The sequence below is a fragment of the Octopus bimaculoides genome, chromosome 14, assembly GCF_046866305.1.
Source record: "Octopus bimaculoides isolate indiv1 chromosome 14, ASM4686630v1, whole genome shotgun sequence".
Lineage (NCBI taxonomy): Eukaryota > Metazoa > Mollusca > Cephalopoda > Octopoda > Octopodidae > Octopus > Octopus bimaculoides.
The window spans coordinates 33,818,190-33,826,037 of NC_142941.1; the positions used below are offsets into that span (position 1 = coordinate 33,818,190).

General features: G+C 35.5%; 1 protein-coding gene across 2 annotated transcripts in view; it reads right to left on the minus strand.

The window, feature by feature from the left end:
* Nucleotides 1-7,405, minus strand: part of LOC106871011 (protocadherin beta-2) — a 274,660-nt gene extending 267,255 nt beyond the window's left edge. For both annotated transcript variants that reach the window (XR_016244280.1, XM_014917267.3), the window contains exon 1: nt 6,920-7,405. The gene's annotated coding sequence lies outside the window, so the exon portion shown is untranslated. The remainder of the gene's footprint in view (nt 1-6,919) is intronic.
* Between the last annotated feature and the right edge of the window lie 443 nt (nt 7,406-7,848).

Here is a 7,848-nt window from a genome sequence, read left to right on the forward strand (position 1 = left end):
TATACAACAATATCTGACTGATTTTATTTTAACTCAGTTGTTGTTTTAATCTATAAGTATCACCCATGTTCATATAACATGATCGGGTGACTAAAAAAGCTTGCCTTTCATTCATGACCAAGTGTTTGTTGCTATTGCTTCAGGCTGGCCTAAGTCTTGTAAATGAAATTAGATAGATAGAAACTTTGAAGTCTGTCAGATAAATTTTATCTATACATTTAAAGGCCTAACTTCGTTACATGGTCTGTCACACTGACTATACTTGAAGCTGACCTTATAGTTACATGTATTTGTGTATTACTGAGTCACTTAGTCAATACGTCAGTGAGTATAAATAAATACTCATTATCGAAACAGACGGCGTGTTTGTGTGTTTATGTGTTTGTGTGTTTATGTGTTCGTGTGTGTATGTGTTCGTGTGTGTATGTATGCGTGTGTATGTACGTGTGTTTTGTAAGTATACATACATACATACATACATACATACACACACGTTTGAGTGCGTGTATTCTAAAGAAAAAAAGCACAGGATAAATAGAACTCAATACATTGGTATATACTTATATATTTTATGTATTTTTTGAATCGGCAGAAAGTTGAAAAAGTGATTCAAGAGCCGAGACTATCGTGCAAATCATCTATCAAATGTGTGCATGTGTGTGTGTGTGTACTTGAGTATATGTTGCGTATACTTGTGTGAAAGTATGGAGGATTATTCACTTTACAATTTAAAATAATATGTTAAGTTTTAAGTTTTGAAAGCTGGGGTAATGCGGTGTGAAATAAAAATAAGAAATAAATAAGACGGGGTTTGAAGTAATGACAACGAAATTGACAAGGAACCAATGACAGAAAGAAGAAAAATATGCCGTGCTTTGAAGGCAAGCGAAAGAGTGACAGAATGAAAAAGATAAGGAAAGGGTAAAATAAAGAGTGTAAGGAAGAAAATGTATTGAAGGATGAGTATGAAAGAAAGGAAAACGAGGAAAAGAAGTATAGGAATGAAATGGAATTATTGTTAAGACTTCAATTAAGGGAAGGACAACAGGGAAGCGAAAACTGAAAGAAATAAGAAGTGTCAAAGATTTAAGGAACAGAAAAGAAAAGAGAAGAGAAAGAAAATTGAAAGATATGAAACAGAGAAAAAGGAAGATAGGCCGACATAAAGACAGAAAGGTAGAAAGACAGACAGAAAGACGAGAAGTGTTGACGAAATAAGATAATATAATAAATGCGAGAAAAAGGAAATTATGAAAAGGAAGAATGATTGAATTAATAATGATGTTTGAAAGAGTGACAGAGAAACAGAAGAAAGGAAGAAAAACGGAAAGAGTGTCTCTTTTTCTTATTTAGTTCCTTGTCTAGTTTCATTTTTGTTTCTTTCAAAAGTTAGATCGAATAAGAGGGATCTTGTATGTACGTGGTCGTCCGACAAATGGAAATAGCAACCAAATTTCTTTCTGTGAGACACGTTTATATATTGTGTTGAAACGTGTTTATAGATTTGGTGATACGAAGAGAAAGACAGAAATCAAAAGATGAGCGTGTTATATATATATATATATATATATATATATATATATATATATATATATATATATATATATATATATATTTATGTATGTATGTATGTATGTATGTATGTATATATATATATATATATATATATATATATATATATATATATATATATATATATATATATATATATATATATCGATAGGAATTACAGAGGCCGCGAGTTTCGTGTATTGGCACTTACGTGTTTATACATTATACATACATAATATGTTTGTCTAAACACACAACCACCGCGCGCACTCTTTTTACTTGCTTCAATCATGGGCTGCGGCCATACTGGAGCACCGCCTTAAACAATTTTAAGGCGATCAAATCGTTCCTAGTACTTATTTTTAAGTCTGGTAACGCTTCTGCTCTCTTTTGCCCAACCGTTAATCATAACGAGGATGTAAACAAATCAGATATAGTGCCGACCTGTCTGCCTGTACACACACACACACACACACACACACACACACATACACACACACATACATACATACATACATACCCTCGCATGCACTAGAAAGGACAAACGGAATTGTCACGGTTGGAATAGATGTCGCTTGAATGAATAATACGGTTAACCAACGGAATCAACCGTGAATACTAGTTATTTTATAATAACTAGTATACACTAAATGGATGGATGGATGGATAGATAGATAGATAGATAGATAGATAGATAGATAGATAGATAGATAGATAGACGGAAAGGTAGATAGACGGGGATGGATGGACAGAGAAAGAGAGAGAAAGAAAGAAAAAAGAAAGAGATAAGTTCGACAATTTGAAATATTGTGTATTATTGTATGTAGTACTGGATAAACTATGTATGAAAATAAAATAAAAATTAAAAAGATTAACGCGGGATGGTCAGAAACGGAAAACTCTTTCTTTCATCACATGTATTGTTAATCAGAGGCTTAACACGGAACAAATCAACAATAACAAAAACTAGTGACGGAATAAATGAAGAGATGCCGGTTCATGCTAGATTTACTTCAGTTTAGGAAATTATTTTGAAGTAAAACAAAACATTTTTGGTGGATCCTCTTTCAGTGTCTATAATGAATGAATGAATATTTTCAGCTCTTCGATGGACAGAACTACCTGTTCGTAGAGTTATTATATTTATCTATAAGTGGTTGAAATTCCATAGATATACTTGGGCTTTTAATGAAATTTTCCCGTATACTTTGCATAATTTGGTGTTAGACAAGGATGGGCATTTTTGAAAATTTTTATTACAGGTATAGTACGTATATAAATCGTTGTTTGTATGTATACATCTATACAATACACACACACACACACACACGCATATATATATATATATACACAGATATACAAATATTGATATACATACACATAGATATATATACACGCACATCGTATATATGTATATGTATATATGTGTGTGTGTGTGTTTGTCCACCCAACATCGCTTGACAACCGATGCTGGTGTGTTTACGTCCCCGTAACTTAGCGGTTCAGCATAAGAGAGCGATAGAATAAGTACTAGTTTTACGAAGAATAAGTCCTGGGGTCGATTTGCTCGACTAAAGGCGGTGCTCCAGCATGGCCGCAGTCAAATGACTGAAACAAGTAAAAGATATATACATACATATATATATATACACGCACTCACATAAATATACATGAACACACACATATACATGTGTATATACAGACATACGCATATACATACGTATCTATATATATACGCGCGCACACATACATATACAGAAACGCACACATATATACATAGGTATGCACATACACACACGCTTATCTCTATCTACATACGGACATAGGTACACATATACGCACACACACATATATATATATACACACACTTATATATATACATGCACACATACACACACCTATAAACATACGCACACATACTTACACTTATATACATATTTATACACATACAGATACATATACACACCTTTATACATACTTCTACACATACGTACACACTTGTATACATACATATATACATGCACATACATATGCACATACATGCATATTTGTACATAGGTATATACATACGCATACTACACACAGTCTACTCAGAGTCATGTCAGTGACTGAGTACTCCATAGCCAGTTGTACTCTTAACATAATCCTTCCCCAATTTCAGCATGTCACCGTGTCATCAAGCTAGTCCATCGAATTGCCGATACAGCCCATATATATGTGTATTTAACACACACACACTTTTAGAACTCCTTGTTCATAGAACTGGCCTTACACACACTTGTATCACACACGTAATCCCCAAGCAGTGTTGATATGGCACATTAATTAACAAGGCAAGGACTCTCTCACAGGTATAGTCAACTCGAGGAAACTCGGCATAAGTTCTCCGTCCATCTAGTTTCAGTTATAAGGTTGGTGACCCCCTCAAAGCTGTGTGTGTAGTTACAACACCTATTTCCCGGATACTTTGGTCTGGAATCTCTGCTAACCCGCACTAATTCATTAGGAGGCACTTCAAATTCCCGCACCCGCCAGTCTAGTTTCCTGGTACCTTTCACACAGTACATTGTTAATAAATTTGAATCAGTCAGTTATAAATAAAGTACCAGTATTTTATTAAATTATTTAAGCAAAATTAAAATTTGTTTAGTTTAGAGAATGATTAAGCCCTGGTTCGAAAAAAAATCGATAGTCCAGATTTGCTTTGGAACCAAAGATAACGGAAAATCGATGTTTACGTATATGTGTGTGTGTAATAGAAGATACTTTTACCGTTTATCTTTTATTTGTTTCAGTTACTAGATTACGGCCATGTTGGGGCACCGTCTTGAATAGTTTTAGTCGAATAAATCGACCCCAGGAGTTATTTTTTAAAGCTTAGTACTTGTTTTATTGGTGTCTTTAGCCGAACCGTTTAGTTACGGGGACGTAAACACACCAGCAACGGTTGTCACTAGGTAGTGAGACACAGACGCACACACATATATATATATAGCGCAGGCTTCTTTTAGTTTCCGTCTACCAAATCCACTCACAAGGCTTTGTCGGCCCGAGGCTATAGAAGAAGACATTTGCCTAAGGCGTCACGCAGTGGGACTGAACCCGGAACCATGTGGTTGGGAAGCAAGCTTCTTATCTCACAGCCACGTCTTGGAAATTCGGACCAAATAAGATTACTAAGTGAACTTCACCATTCGGTTACGCCTGCGTTCAAATACACACACTCGTGCGAAGACGCGGCGGATACACTCACGCATAAAGGAAGTGCATATACCTTCAGTCCAGAAAAGACAAGCCTTCATTCTGAGACTATGGTAAACATGACAACTGTTTCTAATACAGGTGCAAAGTCTGAAATTTGGTAGGGTGGGAGATGCACACGATTGCTACTTTATTTTATCGACCTCCGAAAAGAAATGAACAGTAAAGGTGACCTCGGCGGGATTTGAACTCAGAATGTAGACAGCTAGAACAAATACCGCATGACCAATTTTTTGTAGTTAAAAATATATATTTATATAATACATATATGCTCAAGTGAATGAACCCTAGCATAGCACTTGTTTTCACTGAACAACAGTGATGGAAAGTGGAGTACGCAATAACGGGTTTAAGGCTGTGTTTCAGGCACTGCAACCCAAAGGCTGCCGCTAGCTGGAGAGACACCAGTCATAGAAAAGTTATTGAAAATCTCACTCGAGGTCACACAGAACTTAATAGTCCTGGGGGTTACAAAATACAAACTTCGTTCAGAAAACGTAGGGGTGGAAATCCCCTAATTTTCAGTTGTTAGAAGAAGGTCTTCAGGCGTCTGGCCCTCATCTTCTTCCCTATCTCGTCAGCCTCCCTGAATTTGGCGTAGCCCATGATTCTCTCCCGAAATCCATTTCCATCACTGCTGGAGTGAGATGATAGGCAATTTAGACATGGTTTAAAATTCGTAAATGTAGAAGAAAGAAACTTAAATGAATGAATGAATTAGCGTGAGAACGAAATGAAAGTATTGTATTTTCTTTCGCCAATTTACTGTATTTGAAAGCCAGGAATTTTATGCGTAAGTACACACACACACATTTATATATACATATATATATATACACACACATATATATACATTCATACATATACACACATATATATACATACATATATATACACATACATATATATACACGCGCACCTGCGTTCTTACAGAATTAAGTCGGAAATTATTTAGTGCGCCAAAAACCGAGATCGTAATTTCTTCGGTTACGATCGAAAGAACAAAAAAAGCAAGAGAATTTCTGCCCAGACCCATTCCGTTAAGTTTTCAGTTTTGACTTATTTTCGGAAATTTTTTCGAATGCATGTTTTAAATATCATAGATTACGACTTTTCAAATGCATGCGTAACTTTTTAAAAGTAAAAAAAAAAAAAGAAAGAAAATTTTTCGAAAGTCAAAAACTTTAAAATTACGGAAAGGAGAGTGATACCCACCACTTCTGCCTCGTCCTTTGCTTTTGCAGAATCGCAATCCTACGCATATCCGAGGAAATTACAGTGTTTAGCACACTTGATAATTTCCGACTATTTCTAAAGGATCATATGTTACATATATACATCGCAGTTGTACAGGTTTGGAGTGCTGTCTCAAAACATGGGTACATTGTGCTACGCTGTTGTCCAAGGACTCTCCTCGGGTCTGTGGAACCTAATGCTAATCTATGTTGTGGATGTGCATTTAGAGGCCTTGGTGCATTACTTTGCCCGAGGAGCGGGATGGGGGAAAGCTGATAAGACAAGTCCTGCTTGTTTGGAATATGACCTGATCCAGAGAAGGTGTGATCCAAACTTCAACAATTTATATCGAGAAGAAAAGCGTTCTGGTGACCATTTCAAACGTGTATTTCGTGAAATTTAACATACACACACACACACACACACACACAGATAGACAATTTGTCTTAGATAGATAGATAGATAGATAGATAGATAGATAGATAGATAGATAGATAGATAGATAGATAGATGCACATACGCGCAACTACATCGCGGTAAAGTTGACAGTCATTGATATCACTGAACAGGTACACATTTTTATTTTTTAAAATATTAATCACGTATTAATTGATGAAATGAGGATAGTTTTTGTAATTTTTGAGGGTTTTTTTTAAATCTTTCGTTACCTTCTCAAACTCTTTTAACCGGAATCAAAATTCTATTAGCCGAAGCGAGAATACCGACAGGTTTTGAAGTTTCTATAGAAAGAATGTAAGATAAACCGACTGAACAAATGAATGAACGAGTGTGTGAAAAAAGAGATTATAAATGATTGAAAGAAATTTAACGGAAGGTATTTTATATGAAAAATATTTTAAAGTTGACTTACCTTAATCTTCTCTATAGTTTTGTAAAGTATGTAGTAATGTATGTATTTGGTGTAGTATGTATGTGGTGTGAGTGCGTGTAGATATGTCGTATGTACACAAATGGTGTAACAATCTATGTATATAACTTTTTTCGTTTTGTTATCTATCAATTTTGTATTATTTGATTAAAAATAAAATATACTTTTTTCTGTATGTATGTGTTAGGCTTTTTTAAATCTTTTTTTTTTCCTTTCTTTTATTTTTGTTTTGTTTTAACACGTTGGAGTCCTCTCCAACTTCCAGAAATAGAGAAAAAAAAACTATTTTAGAAAATATATTTTTCTAATTCATACATTTTTTTGTAATTCGTATATTTTTTGCCATTATCATCATCACTCGGCAATGTGTGTTTATATATCATCCTTTTCCGTAACAACTGTTTCTCGCGTGTTAACGAGGGAAAACTGAAGTCCGTGTGTTGTTGATATGTTGAAATAGCTTCATATGGTTGGCTGGCTGGCTGGGTGTTCGGTCGGTTGGTTGGTTGGCGGGTTTGTCACTGTCGTGGTGGCTGCTTGAGGGAGGGAAAGATAAGTTGAAGTAAAGGTAAGGATTATGAGAGAGGGTGACGAGGAGGAGGAGGGGACGAAGGGAGTATGAGTTGTAGAGAATGGGGGAAAGGAAGAGAGAATAAGGAAAAGGTTGAGCTAGGGTTGGATTAAAATGAAGAGAGTGACAGAGGGAGGAAAAGCGAGAGAGAAGTTACAAGAGTGAAAGAGAGAGAGAGAGGGTTAATGTAATAAACGGGAGCTGAGAGAAGAGAATATGAAAGGGAGGAAGAAAAAGTAAGCGTGCAAGAGAGAGAGAGAGAGAGAAAGAAGAAAGAGAGAGTCTATTTGTGAGAGAAACAGAGAGCGTGAGGAGAAAATGAAAGAGAAAGTAGAAGAGA